Below are 14,748 nucleotides of genomic sequence, written 5' to 3' on the forward strand. Positions count from 1 at the left end.
ATCATAAGTCTGAGCGAAGCAAAGATGTGGGGTGCCTCAAGGATGTGTTCTCAGCCCATTTTCATTCAACATTCACACGCTCCCCCTTGTTTAGATCATGCAGTGTTGCATCATCTCTTACCACACCTTGGCTGAAGACGTTTACATTTCTTCGTCACCACAACACTACAGTCCTTCAAAGTTATACAGTTAGTGACTACATGCAATACACTTGAGTAAATGGGGCAGAATATACTCAAGCTTAAATCTAAAAAAGCATGTCTTCTTTTTGGGCTTAGAAATGCATATTTGGGAGATGAGCACCTAATGATATACTGTACTGTGGTGCTAAAACTTACAGTGTGTCATTAGTATGTTTAAAGACTAAAATCTACATTTTTACAGCTGTTATCTAAAAGGAAGGAAAAAAAAACTCGAGCATTAGTTTTTTAGTACAATAGATTAGCGTAACATACCAGTCATGCTATACTGACATGCCTATGCAATATCAAGATAAACAGCTTTAAGTAACGAGGTTGCCTTTCTACTGACCTGATATTGCAGCATATGTAATTTGATCTCAAGCAGCATATGTAACCATCCCAGTTATTTTGAACTTCTTGAAGAAATTTTATAACATGACTTGCAACTTTTAGGCACATATATACACTCCACAAATATGCATCCACCTCAGAATTTAAGGGAATTGTATGCAGATTTTGTAACGAGATGTTCACATATAAATTAAGTCGAAGTTCATTTTGCAACAATGGAAATCTAAGCATTCTAAATGCCAATTCCCCTGCTGACACTGCAGGGGAATTGGCTCAGTTTTTCCGATCATTTCAGCAAATAGAAATTTTGAGCAATTGGGAGGAGTCCGAATAGAATAGAATTTACTGTAAAAGCAAATAAAGATACGTGGATATATTCACACAAAAGTTAATATATATATATATATATATATATATATATATATATATATATATATATATATATATATATATAAGTACACTTTTACCACACAAGAAAAATAATAATGTGCAGTTATTTAAAAGACTATATAAACAAAGAATTTTTCAGCCAAACATGGTCTGGTCCATGATTTGGAATGGAACAAGTTAAAAAGTATCACTGCACTGTAAATGTTTCACCCTTCAGCCTGAAACACACACATAATAAACAATACTTTATGTTTTGCGAATGCAATTAATTTTCTCACATTCAGACCCAAGTCCCAAAAAAATTTTGATAACCCACCATAAGTGACTGGATAAATTAAGATAAAAAGTGTCCTCACATATATCAGATATAACTCAATAAAGAAGAAAAATCAGAGAGGCAGCGGAAGCCAGAGTCTTGATTAAGGAAAGGGATTATAGGACACCAGTCTCTAAACTACTGCGCTCCCCGTTAGTAAAATGGAAGATTTAACATCTCCTTATTGGTTTGAGCACAACCGCACTTTGGAGTTGCTAATCAGGTGTAATAGAAAATCAAAATCGCTCAGATCATCAGAAACCTTTGTGTATCCAGGACAAGAACCAGAACCAAACAAGGCACCAGACCGTTTCTCTGCTCCTCAGCATTGGAACCAACTTCCTTAAAAAGTTGGCATGTGCAGAAACTAATTTAAATCAGAACCGACAACATTGTTCTTTAATGCAACTTTTTCTACAAAGACTAAAGCTTATCTCAACAGTTTATCAGTTTCTGTCATTGGTTCTTATCAATCTGCTTCAATTTGTATTTTACTACTTCCTTTTTTTTAAGTCATGCATAAAGCTGAATGCAGCTCCATTAATGTATTGTTCGTTGTGTCAGCTTATGCTTCAATGTGCTGTTTGTTCTGTAACAGCACTTTGTATTGGAATATGTATGAATCGTGCAACAGAAAATAGAATTAAACTCCATTTTCACAAGGACTCTCTAATGCGCTTCCTCTTTTACAGAGCAGGCTGGTAATAGATTCTCCTGGTGTAAAAATACAGCAACACAAAAATTGAAAATTTAAAACAAAAGTCACAACTTTATCTAATTGCCCCTTTCTAAAAGAAAACTACTAGTTCACTGTTCTTTAAGGAACACATTACATCTTACAGTCATAATTTACTTATAATTAAATTGTCATTTTTATCTGAATGGCTCACAAAAATGGACCTCGGTGTTACAAAAAATTAAGCCTGAGTTCGATTCACGTAGTTAAAGTGATGTCACAGATTACGTATGACACCTTTTGGGGTGTGTGATGTAGTAATACTCGAAGAGACCAAAATTAGTAATATAAACTGAAAGTCCTGCAGATCGAGGCAACAGATGCCTTCACTCAGCCAGCTGACAGAAAAGCGCACAGCAACATCTGGGAAGAAGAAGATTACAGAACTTCTCTGTGCTACACAGAGCTGAAACAAACCGGAGTCAACCCGGCTCGTTTTTTCACAGCTCAATGAAAATGGCCAAAACCACTTTGTATTTTAGCATTTGGACTTGCGTCCCATTTCCATGCGCAGGAGAAAGTTTTGGAATCTGCAATGAGACTGTAGTTGGTAGTAGTAGTTCCTTGGTCAAACATTGAGGTTCAAATCTTTTCATCAATTGTGGTGGAAGAGCATCTACAGCATCAACTGGACAGGGCAACAAACAAATATACCAGGAGATTTCAGAGAAACTGGCCGCCTAAGGGTGCATGCAAAAAGTAACACTGGAGCGTCGACTACAGTAGTGTTTCCCAACCCTGGTCTTCAAGGCACACTGCCCTGCACGTTTAAGGTGTTTCCTTGCTTCAGCCTAGGTGATTTCAACCGACAGGGGATTGCTGAACTGCAATCAGCTGAATCAGGCAGAAAAACATCTAAAACGTGCAGGCCAGTGTGCCTTGAGGACCAGGGTTGGGAAAAACTGGACTACTAAACCTGCACACCCACAGCCTGTCCACGTTCCTCCATTTTAGTGAGGAACAGCCTGCCATGAGGAGACACAACCACCTTGGCTAGAACCAAACCTGACATTAACCAGCTAGTGTGAGACTTGAAATTGAAGAAGGGGCTACAGCGCACCTCTATAGGTACCAAACGACACCGACCCATGCTGGGTTTCTGTGAAAACAAGGACGTAGCTCCTTGAAGTGAATGTTTTATTCTTGATGTCATTACAGCTGCATCACTGTGAACTTCGCAGCATCTTATAGCCCGGTTTCCTTATAGTCAGAAGAGTGATGAAACAGGTAAACATTAAGTAAAACACAGAGAGGGCATCTAATATAATGATTCTGCTATATATGGCATGATGCTACATATGAAGAAATAAGTTCCATTAAGCTGTAAAGTGTCTGCCTGCTGATCTCAGAGCAGCGCCCTGAGGATGACACGGGCCCACTGTCACGTCTGCTTAATTATCTCGCTGCCTACGTATCTGAGCGATAGGGGGTCTAAAGGACACGGCCTTCGCAGTAACCCCACGATGACATGCAGCCGCCTGCAACTTTAAGGACACACACCGTGAACTGTACTAACGTGGCAAATCTGCGCTGTCGTAAACACCCAGCCATGTCTTGTCATACGTCACGCCTGAAAACGAACTAAATAAATAAATAAATAAGGACAGACGCCGGGTTTCTGCGACTTTCAGTGAACGCGAGCTTCTTTATAGTGAAACTCGGCGACATATTTCTGTGCAGAAAGGGGGCTCCCCTTCACTCTCCGGTGACAGTCTGCTCTTCCGCATTGCTCGGCTTGCGGACCACTAAAGCTAAAGCAGAACCCACCACCCCCAGACCCTCTCTCTCTCTCTCTCTCTCTCTCTCTCTCTCTCTTCAAAGCAGGGAGTCCCGAAACTTTTGACGGGCTGCACACGCTGTCTGCCTTTTTTTTTTTTATCCCCCCTCAACGCATGAATGAGCTCCTCTCTCAGCTCCAGCTAGCGACATGTTAGCTTTGTTAGTGCCCTAATGTAACATTCCTACCGGGCCACGGCTATCCGCGTCGAGTCCACGCCCTCACTGTTAACTCCGTCCGAGCTACAGTCAAACTCACACTCGCGTCCCGACAAGGCCGAACAAAACCGCAGAGAGGAGCCGCTCCAAGCCGAGCGGCGCCCGGTCGGTCGGCTTAAACCGTTTCAACAAAAGAAGTGGAACCGGTGCTCGGGCTTACCTCGCTTTCTAGGAAACGAGAGAGAGGCTGAAGTCCCAACCAAAAAAAAAAAAAAAAAACAGCCCCCTCTACCCCCAAAAAAGGGAGAAGTCCAACTTTTTCTTGATCCAAATTGTGGGAGAGTTGAAGGCAGTGACGTCACGCCCTGAAATTCCAGCCGTCTCAGTCAGATCAGAGGTTTGCCCATGTAAGGCAGCAGGCCAAAACACTGACACACACACACACACACACACACACACGGCACAGCACTCACACACTGCTGTCTGCACGGAGAGGGAAAAGAGCAAGATACTTTAAATGACTTCTCCCTGCGATAACATGTGTCGCCGAGAAACGGAGACGCATAAAATGAAACATCTCCGCGTTTATTGCACAGTCAGAGGCGTATTCAGGATTCCCCGGGTCTCTGGGCTTCAGGCAGTTTTAAGGGGGCTCTACCCCGGCCTGTGCATGTTTTTACCGTCAACACAAACCAGAGGTTTTTCATTTTCAAAGTGAAAAATATTAAATTGAAATACGAGCTGTGTTTCTTTTCATGGCACCAAACTGCAGGAGATGTTTTTGTTTTGCATGCCCTTATAGGGGGAAATTCTCAGAGAAAACTCTGTTCAAAATCCTATGTCGTTTACTTGTTCAGATGTTTCTGTGATCAAAAACATGCTGGTAAAACTACTCAAGCTTAATGTTACTGTGCTTGGATTAGGCCCAAAATATTCAAACCAAGAACTTTGCTTCCCATAGGAAACGAGAGCTGCAATGTATTCTACTTTAAAAGTAAAATCTATTTCTTTTTTTCCACAGGTATTTAATGAAAAAAATAAAACCATTGATACGTCCGCTGACTCTACCCACTTTTTTCAAAGAGTAAAAGTGACAAATAATGTTTAAAAAGAATCTCTCTTGAGAATAGAATGATCCAGTTGAGATTTGATCAAAGTATTGTAGTGTTTTAACAACATAGGAGCAAGTATGGTCCAGATTCATTTCAAAATTGCCCTTTAGTTAGAAACTAAAAAGCCAGTAGCTTCTGCGTCATTAGCAGCTCACATTTAGCCTCTTTTGTTATCCTCAAAGTTGAGTCATATCTTATACTATGTCACCATTATTTTTCCCTTCATATAATGTCAGACAAACTATTTTACAAAGTTTTTAACTCTGTCCATATAACAGGGCAACTCAAGAACCACTTCCTGTCTTACTTCAAAATAAGAGTTTCAAGTATAGCTTCAAAAAAAAAAAAAAATTCTAGCTTCCGCATTTAGACTTCATTGAAATAGCTCACATTGATTTCACCAGACAAGTGACAGGAACCAAAGAGTGGTTCGTTGCAAATACTTTGACTAGAAAATTACTAATGTTTATTAATAATAAGGTGTTTTTTTAATCTTGAGATTTCATACCACAAACTTTAATTAAATAAGGCTAATAGGCCTCATTCACATGAAAACAGTTTTTCTGAAAGCGTCTTTTACTATTAAATTATTAACTCATAAATAATTGACGCAGTCAACTTTCACATTGTTTTGTTGTTTTGGGGGTGGGGGTGGGGTCTCGCATTGTTGCTGTTTTTTCTAAATGAAAACAGTAAAAAAAAAAATAATAAAAAAAAATCTGACAAATAAAAAGCACTACTACTACTTGTGATGGACTTGGGGTTACGGGTTAAGTTTGAGGTGGAGTTCTCACAGCATTGCTTTAAATAGTCACATGTGGCTATCCATACCTAGATAAAGGGGATTTTTCCAAAAATATTTAATCATTAAAAAAAGAAAACCTTATCTTGGGAGCCCCCCCAAAAACATGCTGCCCTGGGCTACTGCCTGGCCAAGCCTACACTAAAGTCCAGGCCGATGTGCAGCGAACACCTATAAAGTGAAAATCAAAAAGCAGCACCACACAACTAGGGCTTTATGCCAATAGACTTTAAACATTTATTTTGAAATCTGCTAATGAACGGGTGGTGGGGCGGTTGGACTCAGCATTTCACAAGACGGCGGCTAAAATAAGGACGCAAAGCATCAAAGCACTCATCCGGTGAAGTGTGAATTGGCATATGTTATAATATGACCAAATTCAAATGCAGACAATGTGCACTGCATGCTGCAGTGCTCCCATATCCTGTCATGCACCGCCTGTCTTCTGGAAACGTGAGAGAGGGGAAAAAAAGTGCTCGTCGGTGTCTGTGGTTCCATTCTTCAACCATAATCTAAAATTAAGTGGATTTTCTTCTGGTAAATATTACAGAAGTAACACTTACCAAACCTCTGAGTTTAATGGTTAAAAACCAGACACCAGAAATGACAAGAGGGTGGGGGGGTGGGGGGTCTACAGCTGGTTCAGAGTCTGGGAATTACTCGGCAACCTACTGGAAGTGATTTATTTTAGCATTGATTTGCTTGGTTTATCAGACTTGTATAGAAATAGCCATCAGCCCTGTCTGGTTATGGTTTGTGAGCTTTTATAATGTCCCACCGCAGTCTCCAATTTCTGTCACTTTTTCATGAAATATTCACCATTTCATCGTTTCTGCAGAGCTACATTAACCTCTGCAAGCGTGAGTACAGTGAACCTTATTTACCCTTTACCTTTTAGATGTAAGCAGCTGTGCGTCAGCTAGCTGCGTTAGCCACTTTACCTGATAGAAGTGATTTATCAGAACTTGTAAATATCGACACTTTGCAATGTGGAGCTGAGCGCTTTTGTTCAGGTGTGAGGAGAGCTACAGCAGTGTCATGATGAGACAGGGAGCATCAAAAGCTCTTAACCTGTAGCAGTTAAGTGGGATCTGGCTGTACAATAAATCGCTTTTCTCATTTATTTTTCTGGCTGTTGTGACAAAATACCTTTTGTTGTTCTCTTACTGTGTTTATCCTTAGACTATATCTAGAAATTCTGCGTGTAATGTCAGTGGAGATTAAGCCAAAACGATGACGATAACAGTGAAAGGAGAGGCACTCCACGGTCCATAAAGACAGTTTTTCTTTGCCCACACTCTAGCTAGACGCGGTTTAGACGCAACAATAACACAAAGATTCAGCAATATTGTTAATGGCTTTGTTCCAAGCGCCTGCGGGTTTGTAACTGTTGTGTGTTTCAAGATAGTGTGTGACAATAATGAAAAAAAAAAAAGTTCCGTCCTGCCAACTCAGACGTTCGTATTAATCCCTGTGGAGAATTTCTAAAGACTGCAGCAGCTGATAAGGCTGCTTGTTTACATGTACGTGTCAAAATTATTACCAGTCATATAATTATATTTCCCAAAAAGGTAAAATCTTTGACTCAATCCCTGAGCTCTGGTGGCGAATTTTATAGAAATGAAAGAGACAAATAGACATTAAAGGGGCAGTATTACGTACGTTTTCAGCTTTATGTCATGTCATACTGTTATTCCCTCATCAAAAACACACCTGCAGTGTTGCTTGAGTCTTTCATGCATGTTTGAGAAATCCTTTAATCTCCCGTGGCAACCATTTATCTGTGCAAAATGCTCGGGTGGACCTAGCTCTGCCTTCGAGGGCGAAGCTCCTCCTCAGAGCTGTGGTTTCTAAGCTCAGCTCCCGCATTACATAGCAGCCATCCCCAACTCCGCTCCTTCAGACTAGCCGGAAGCAATTAGCAAACACTCTGATGGAACTGCACATCTGCTGAGCTCGTTATAGGAACTAGTTCTCAGTGAAACGATGGTAGAAATGTTGTTAAGAGGTTAATAGATTAGCCACTCTATGACCACTTCCCAGAGCCAGAGTGTTGGACAGAGCAAGAAGTTCTTAAAGAGACAGAAGCCCAATTTCAAGGCATCAAATAACAAAGTCAAATTTATTTAAAGTCACATTTGATACATACAGTATTTTTTATAACAGGTAACATACTTGGTCATGCTACAACATGACCAAGTATGTTATAGCATACTATAACATACTTGGTATAGCATAGCATACTATATAGTATAGCATACTATAACATACTTGGTCATGTTTTAGTATGCCATGCTATTGGCACCTTGTGGCTGGAAAATAAATAATACATTGAGTATATATTTAATTTGATAATCATGGGACAGACTTCAACTGAAACTGAGTGATTATATTGGAAGTAGAAATCTTTATCATTGTAGTATGTTTTACTAATTAGCTAAGGTAATGACACAACATGCACAAACATAAAATTCTAACTAATTCAATTGACATTTTCGAAGGAAACATTGAGTTCATTAAAGGTTTGAATTGATCAGAATTTCTATCAGCGACTCTCTTTGAAAATTAGGTTTTTGCTCATAGGCTGGAGTTCCAAAAACCTGAGAACTTAAAACATCTTTCAGTTTCCAACCACAGTCACTACAGTCATACAGTAGAACAGGATGAGAAAGCGCATATTTTTGGGTCAGATGGCCATTTACATGCCGTCTCTCTCTCTCTCAGTGTGTGTCTTTCTCTTTTGGCTGGAGGGATTGTCGGCGTTGGCTCCATCTGTTCGCCCGATGAGGTCAGTCAGAGGTTGGTTGGCCGTCAGTTCTGCGGTGCAGTCCGGTGGAAATGGCGGTTCCACTTGTTGGAGTCAGAACCGAATTATGACCACCACCAGAAAGTAACCTTGCTGGACTGTCTGAATGTGCATGAAGGCAAAAAGGAATGCAGGCTGTTTTCTGGAACAACCTTCCAGAAAACTGTAAATCAGCTGAAACACTGACTTCCTTTAAATCTCGACTAAAAACCCACTTGTTTAAAGTTGCATTTGAAACATAATCAATTTAACGATGGCACTTGACTTAATGTCATGTTTTGAGTGTCGATTCTATGTCGGATGACTTTGTGTTTTTGAGTTTGTTACGATCTAAAACATTTTGAAATGCCTTATTGCTGAAATGTGCTATACAAATAAATTTGATTGATTGACTGATTGATATTAAGACTATAGCATTAAGCAGTATGGTAAACAAAAATAATTGTGCAATCAAATCTTAGGAAACCTTACAGAGCTTGTATTTCGATACCTTCTTGGTTCTGTTACTGTGTTATTCTTAGTCTGACTCAACACATGAGAGCACGACTCAGTCACAACAGCTCTCATCAGCAGAGAAGTTTAGAATAGATATAACCTTTAAAAAAAGACAGTTCGACAATTATGTCAAATGCTATTGTTTATGTTTCCAGGAAGAGATGGCTCCAAAACACAAACCAGGTGAGATATTTCACAGGCATGAGGCTGAACACTAATATAAGGTCTGCAAAAAAAAGAAAAAAAAAAGAGGAAGTATGCATTCGTTTTAACACTGAGGGTTATAACTGATACTGAATTAACTGAGTCATTTCAAAAGCTCACTGAGCTCTAAGCTAGCAGCCTGGCATGTCTTCACAGACGTAGGTTGAAGTTCATAACCATTTACGTTCCGACTGTCCCAGACATATAATCTGGAATAAAAGATGATTTTAGCTCAATGTGAATTCAGAGCGAAGGCCTTCTCCACTTGCAACATTATAGAAGTAACTACATGTGCAAAAAGTCCGAGGTGAGAGGTCCAATCCACGACTCCAACATCAGAAATTCTTTTCAAGACGGCCAAGAACCTCATTGGTGTCTTAGCATGACCCATGTGAGGTCATACTTTGGGAAGGGTTAATATCAACTCCCTCTTCCAATACCTATTAATTGCAAATAGAGCTTAAAACTGCAGTATGTAACTTTTTTTTTTAAAGTGATATATTTGTTAAAACTATCACTTCGCTGTGCCAGTATGAGACAGATAATCTGTGAAAATATCAATCTCCTCCACCTTCTCGCTGAGCTAGTGTTACCCTAAAGAATACTGACCAAAAACAACCAATCAGAGCCAGGAGGAGGGTCTTAGCACTGCCAATCAACTTCATGTATGCGCCACTAAATGTGCTAATGGTGGAGAATCAACTTACAGGAAAGCTGTTTATCTGCCATCACAATGCTAACTATCTTTAGCATTCATGACCGGCTCCGCTGTCAGGAAGAAGCTGCAGTGTAGCAGAGAGCAAAGGGGAATGAACAGCGTACACCAGCTGACTGACAGCGCTAAACCCCGCCTCCTGACTCTGGTTGCTTCTAGTTAGAAGTGAGAGAAGGCAGAGGAGCTCAATTTTTCACAGATTATCTGTCTCACAGATTGTCTCACACATCATACTGTCACGAAATAGAGTCCGTTTCAACAATTATATATTTTTAAATAGAAGTCAGAATACAATTCCATAATTTTTATTTTAAAATGTTTTTTTCCCCTCGTAAAAGTGATTATAACAGAGCAATTTCAGTCCAGTTCTGAGCAGCGTCTGGTCCGTAGGGGGCGCCTTCACAGACGTGGAGGGGGAAAGGGGTGTGAGGAATCTAAAAATGATATTTACGTATGATGTAAAATTAATAGATACACTGGATTATTTACGCAACATTTCCACCAGCTCACTCTCATTCCACAAGGAATTTCCCTCTACAGACTCGTGTCATTTTCTTTCCTGCAGCGCCACAGAAGTGGAGCTAAATAGCCAATCGTGGATGGTTGCTAGGGAGAAATAATGACCAATCATCACGGCTGAATTCAATGTATTTGGGGCGCTGGGAAATTCGCTCGCTACAGAAAATGTGGTAAAGTTTTCAGTCGCTCTGGTGATAAAGTTGAAGACGACAGTCGGCGGGATACTTGCCTGGACTAAAATTTCCGCCTTGAATAATGAGGAAGATTTTACACAGAGCAGGTAAGTTACAGCTTCTGTTGCTCGACGTGTTTTTTTTTTTTTGGTTTTGTTTTAAGTCTTAGCGTCCATATTGCTCCACTAGTTAGTGTTCATTAATTACTTTGCTCATCAGCTGCTATCATTTGTTCTTTGCTGGTAGTCAGTTTTGAATGTTGCTGTGTTTTTTATGCTTATGTCATTAAAAAAGCATTATGCTCTGGTTAGCATAATGCTAATGCTGCTCTGGATAAATGTTTCTAAGATTTTTTTATTATTTTTTAAAAAAAATTGTTAATAATGTTGATACTCTTGTTGCCTTTTTGTGTTTCTGCTGCTGTTACTATGTTAATGCTTGGTTTACATCCTGGTGTTTGCTGGATAAGGTTTGACGCTGATTTAATTATTATATTCTATATATTTTGCAAGGTAGTGAACAGACCTTTTACATTTAGTTGATTTAAGCCTTCGTGTTATTTTGCTGTATGAAGAATGATACATTGTTGTGAAATTGTCATGTTCTGGCCGTTGATTGGAGTCTCTACCGGACTAGACACATAGACCCACCAAGATCCAGTTCTGTGCTTAAAAATTAAACTTATTCAGCCATTTGATTCAGTTATTGGACCAGAGACCCAATTAAAACATGGGGGACAATGGCCTTCGAGGGCCACAACCACACAATAAGCAGTTAAGCTCCATTCCCACCCCTGGCAGATGTAGACTTTCAATTATTGTCGTTGTTTTATTTATTTAAAGATTTCCCAATATGCTTCCTCTAGCTGGGAAAAAATGAAAACGTTCTTAAGCTGCTTATTCGGGAGTCCTGACTTTTGGCTGATTTTCTTGGTTTGATTAGGGTGATGGCTAAGAGACCTTCCAACCTCAAAGATTAAAGAGATCACTACCTAAAGCAAATAATCAGATAAAAACATTTTTTTTCTTCAACACTGATACTCCTTAAAGTTTTAGCGGTTTTTTGAGAGATGTCTCTCTCATTTCCTACCAGAAAAACTCCTTGGTTGAAGTAAAATAAGTTTAAAACTAAATCTGCGGAGGCCTTTACCGTAGTGCGGGGTGTCAAACTCCAGTCCTCCAGGGCCGGTGTTTTTGCTTTTAGATGTGCCTCTGCTGCACCTCACCTGAATAGAATAATTAGGTCATTAGCAAGGCTCTGGAGAACTGAGCTACACTAGGAGGAGGTAATTAAGCCATTTCATTCCAGCGTTTTGTACCTGTGGCACATCTAAAAACTGCAGGACAGCGGCCCTCGAGGACTGGAGCTTGACCCCTGTGCGTGTATGACCTTAACTTTTTTTTATTTGTACCCAGTTTGGCTGAATCATTTATTTTATTTAAGAAATTAGATTTTACTTTGGATGAAGCAAGTAGAAAGAAGTAGCAGAGGACAGTAAGTGATCAAAACAACATCAATGCCTTAGTGGATGAATTTTCAAACGTTCCAGTGAACATTGTTGTTTAATGTCATGTAGTCCAACCTGATACTTCTCGTTGCCTCTGCACTTGATCTAACACGGCCATATTTACGCTGCAAGCCACAAGGCCTGGATGCAAGAAACCTATGTGAATTTTTACAAAACAAAAGCTTCATTAACAGCGACTATTACATGCTCACTTGCCATTTATACATTGGTGTCCACGTTTTTTTGACTTGTTAAAGAGTCCTTGATAAAGCGACTCATTTAAAGAGCACTTTAGCACGTCCTGGGAAAATAATGACTTCTGCCTTGTTCCGGTCACTTCACAAGAACCTGGAGACGTTCTGCCTCTTTCTCTCCCCGTTTGTGGAAGCTCAAAACGCCGCTCTTGGTCAGCGCGAGCCAACAAAGCAGTCGTTTCATGTGGGCTTTGTCCTGACCTCAGTGATCTCCGTCTCGCAAACTAGACAATTAGTTTGCATGCCTGTGATTGGATGCAAATACAATTACTGCTTTTTTTCTTCTTCTTTGCCTTCTGTTTCCCTTCTTCTTTCTGCGTTTTTTTGTTGTTGTTTTTCTGCCCCCTCATAATAGTGACATTGTGTGTCTTTTGTGTTTGTTCGTGCCGGTGCGCTCGGATACAGTTCGTCTTATCTCTCCCAAAAAAAAAAAAGTGATGGATGAGCGATACAATTATCAATTCATTTCTACGAGACGACAGCCAAGGGGGGGAAAAAAACCCAGGATAAATTTAAAAAGAGGTTGTTTTTAGAGGCAAAAGTGTAAAAATAAATAGACCCATTCTGAGCGCTATCTATTCTCAGATAATTTGCACTTTGCCGCCGCTGATTACGTTGCGCTTCAAGCTGTGAATGTACTTTTTTTCCTTCGCCGTGCATGAAGAAAGCATAAACGGAGCTCTGCAGATCGAGCACACTGATAAAAATCAAAAAACAAACAAACAAAAAAAAAAAAGCAAGACGATTTGAGCTGTTTCACCGTCTTACCCCGCGCGCTTCCCTCCCCTCAAAGTTCCAGGGCAAACTGCAAAAAGGTAATCTCATTTGTAATGTGTGACAGCTTATTTGCAACTATGCACAGTGGCATATTTCCCCCCCCCCTCTCTCTCTTCCTCTCTCTCTCTCTCTAATGGGCCCGCCAGTGATGCTTCTTCCTCTCGTAAACTCATAAAGCTGATTTCACAAAGACACCCTGGAACAGTTTAGATGACACATTGCCATCGCCTGTGAACTCAAGTTATCAATCAAGCACCAATTAACATGCTCGGTTAGAGGGAATCAAGAGGCTCTTTGAAGTTCTGGAGCTGGCGTGAGCGCCTCTACGTTTTATCCATAGCATCTGAAAAAGGAGAAGAAAAAAAAACTCCACTGAAAATGATTGTTTCCACTAGTTTTCTATTGAAATTTTAGGCATTTTATTTAATTTTTTTCTATTTTTTTTTTTTTTTTTTTTTTTTTGGTGGGTGGTAAACAAGCAAAAAAACAGTCGACATGGATCAGAGTCAGAAAAAAAAAAAAGTCTGTGAAATTTCAGTTTATCAATTGTTCCAACATCGGATATCCTGTTTTATTCGCTGGCTGCAGCCCCCCCACTCCCCTCCACCACCACCACCTTCTCTCCTCCTCCCCAACACAAACCACCACTTCCTCTGTGAAGGTGAACCTCAAACTCAGTGCACAGCAGCTGCACAGTAAACGTGCTCTTCCTCGTCGTACGGCAACAGCGAGAGGATCCTCTCTGCGTGCGCCGACAAAACAATCGTCTTTCTTCAGAACGCGGCCCTCTTGGTTTCGATTAGGCTCAGTTTTCAGGAATCAAAGGCCCTCGGCGATATTATGCAGGTTGCCTCCGAAAAAAAGTGAAACCGATACGGCCGGCACGATGTTTTCGTACCGATGAAGTCATTCAGCTTCTGACTGTTGTCATTATAGTTCCTTTGTTTTTATTTGAAGGGGCTTCGAGAAAGCGTCAAATATTCACAAAAGATTCCAATAAGCCTCAGATGGTGTGTCTGGGAATTGTGCGCGCCCTGTTCGTTACGGCAGAGATAGCAGAGTTTAGAGTTTTTGCAAGAGAGTCGAGCTTATCGGGGAGAAACAAAAGTAGGCGAGTGGCACATTCTCTACAAAAACAATGTCCCAAAGCTACTAATCAGACAACTCCTGATCTAGATCTAGACCTCAGATTGCACTAATGAATTCTAATTCTTGTGTTTTAGCATGTAAATATGTATTAAAGTGGTAGACAGACAATCCCTGCCTGCAGCAAGAAGTCTTAGCATAAATGATCTGCACTCGCATGCTTCGTGTTGCACCTTTGAAGTGTTTTTTTTTCTTTTTTTAAGGCTTGATTCCGTTGTTGTATCCTGAAATCTTTTTTTTTTTTTTTTAGCGGCGTGGAGGAAGGCGTGTGGCATTTAATGTAGCTCTGTTTCTCAGCTGTTTTCCCGATGAGTAAACTACTTACTTC

General features: G+C 40.2%; 1 protein-coding gene across 3 annotated transcripts in view; it reads right to left on the reverse strand.

Annotated features, from left to right (window-relative positions):
- LOC102221655 (lipoma-preferred partner homolog) overlaps positions 1–4,397 on the reverse strand; it is a 180,268-nt gene extending 175,871 nt beyond the window's left edge. The window contains exon 1 of one of the 3 annotated variants that reach the window (XM_023339732.1): positions 4,131–4,397. The gene's annotated coding sequence lies outside the window, so the exon portion shown is untranslated. The other 2 variants (XM_023339735.1, XM_023339731.1) reach the window with 2 other exon arrangements.
- Positions 4,398–14,748: the final 10,351 nt, after the last annotated feature.

The sequence above is a fragment of the Xiphophorus maculatus genome, chromosome 9, assembly GCF_002775205.1.
Source record: "Xiphophorus maculatus strain JP 163 A chromosome 9, X_maculatus-5.0-male, whole genome shotgun sequence".
Classification (NCBI taxonomy): domain Eukaryota; kingdom Metazoa; phylum Chordata; class Actinopteri; order Cyprinodontiformes; family Poeciliidae; genus Xiphophorus; species Xiphophorus maculatus.